Raw genomic sequence first — 2,066 nt, 5'->3', positions numbered from 1 at the left:
CTCTTGTAAGGTAGAAAATAGCAAGAACCAAAATACAGGTATCGCCGCCACTGCCAATCTCGGAAGTACAAGCGTGTTGACGTCATAGGACAAGAGGCGCCACCTTGGAGGAATTTTCCTTACTCCATGGACGCTATGAATCTCTGAGGCTGAGGAAGGAAGGTTGCGCGGTTCAGTATTGAAGTAAGTTCTGTATTAAAACCGATAGTGCACTTTTATCACACAAGGATGACAGACTATAGACAACCTGAATGTTGGTAGGAAAGAAAACTCATAAATGCTGCCTTTTCCGCCTATATGGATAGCATAACTGCCCGCATCACGCGTTCGGTATCAGTCTTAATAAATAAATGGTTTTGGGGGGGGAAAGGAAATGGCGCAGTATCTGTCTCATATATCAATGGACACCTGAACAGCGCCGTAAGGGAAGGGTAAAGGAGGGAGTGAAAGAAGAAAGGAAGAGAGAGGTGCCGTAGTGGAGGGCTCCGGAATAGTTTCGACCACCTGGGGATCTTTAACGTGCACTGACATCGCACAGCACACGGGCGCCTTAGCGTTTTTCCTCCATAAAAACGCAGCCGCCGCGGCCGGGTTCGAACCCGGGAACTCCGGATCAGTAGTCGAGCGCCCTAACCACTGAGCCACCGCGGCGGGGATCAGTCTTAACCCCAAAATGGATTCTCGAACACCCACGTCTCTCTATACGTGCAGGACCCCGTAGGTTTCCCACACGCCCCACAAAACTCTCTCGTCGTATTGTCGATCCCGATAACGAGAAATGCGCCATCCGCATGGCTTCGGGCTGCAGTGGATCGAACCTTCTTAACACAGCAGCATCCTTCGCCCCCTCAGCCTCTGATCATGGCCCCCAATCTAGATCTCGAGAATCGACAAAAACACATCCCTTCACAGTAACCCAGTGGAATTGCAGGGGTTTCAAGGATCGGCAGAAGCGAGCCCACTTTCGCCTTTACCTTGAAACCCTTGAGTTCCTCGTGGCCGTGGTCGCCCTTCAGGAGCCCGGAGCCAACACCAAACTCACTAATTATCAGACTTTCCAGAGGGACACAGAAACCTGCATCCTAGTTCACAAAGACTACACAGCACAAGAGGTCACCCTCCCATCGACCCCCGAATATTCCCATGTCATGGTCACGGTCTTACCTTTGCGGAGCAAAGACCCCTCGATTCGTGGGCTTAATATATACTGCGCCCAAAAATTAAAGACGTAACTTTTTCTAAGCTCTTTACAGAAGCAATGCGTGTGGCTGGACGCGACGCCCTACTCATTGTTGGAGATTTCAACGCTCCATGTCGGCAATGGGGCTTCCTTAGGGAGGAACCCCGAGGCAGAAAATTGGCGGAGCTAATTTCGACACTCGGTGTAACCCTCCATACCGATCCGGCCAACCCCACTCGCGTGGGCAACTCACTAACCAAGGATACATGCCCAGATTTGACCCTTACAAGCAATATTCGGCACGCAGACTGGCTTAACGCCCAAGAAACCCTTGGCAGTGACCACTACATCATTAACACGACCATTTACACACGGCCCCTTAAACGCCGCACATATTCCCGATTGGACTAAGTTCAGCTCGACACTTCCCTCTGTCGACATTGTTCGCTCGGGATATCAAGAATGGGTGGCCTCGCTAATGACAACCCTCCGCAAAAACGAACAATGCATTCAGCTCACTGGTTCCTCCTCCGAAGTAGCCAACCATCTTCTCCATATTTGGGACGCCCGCAGCAGTCTCACCAAACGATGGAAAAAGCAGAAACACAAGAAACTCAGACACCACATTCTTTAACTCGCCCACAAGGCTGCCGACCATGCAGCTCAGTTAAGCGGCACTAACTGGGTGGATCGATGCAACACTGCTGCGCACCAGATGTCTGGCCGCAACACCTGGCGTATGTTTCGTGCACTTATTGACCCCAATCAAACGCGTGTAGAAACGCCGCGGCATCTCCAACCTCCAATGCATAACTTTCCCGATACTACAACACAACTGGTCCGAAAATTGTGTGACAGATATCTCTGTACCACGGTGGACCCTCGC

General features: G+C 51.1%; 1 non-coding gene across 1 annotated transcript; it reads right to left on the bottom strand.

Moving 5' to 3' along the window:
* Positions 1-579: 579 nt before the first annotated feature.
* On the bottom strand, positions 580-651 carry TRNAS-ACU (transfer RNA serine (anticodon ACU)). Its single transcript has one exon. It is a non-coding gene; the product is annotated as a tRNA-Ser (tRNA).
* Between the last annotated feature and the right edge of the window lie 1,415 nt (positions 652-2,066).

Source organism: Amblyomma americanum, chromosome 1 (genome assembly GCF_052857255.1).
Source record: "Amblyomma americanum isolate KBUSLIRL-KWMA chromosome 1, ASM5285725v1, whole genome shotgun sequence".
Classification (NCBI taxonomy): domain Eukaryota; kingdom Metazoa; phylum Arthropoda; class Arachnida; order Ixodida; family Ixodidae; genus Amblyomma; species Amblyomma americanum.
Note: the sequence above shows the minus strand (reverse complement) of the source record. Positions and strands in the feature narration are given on the sequence as shown.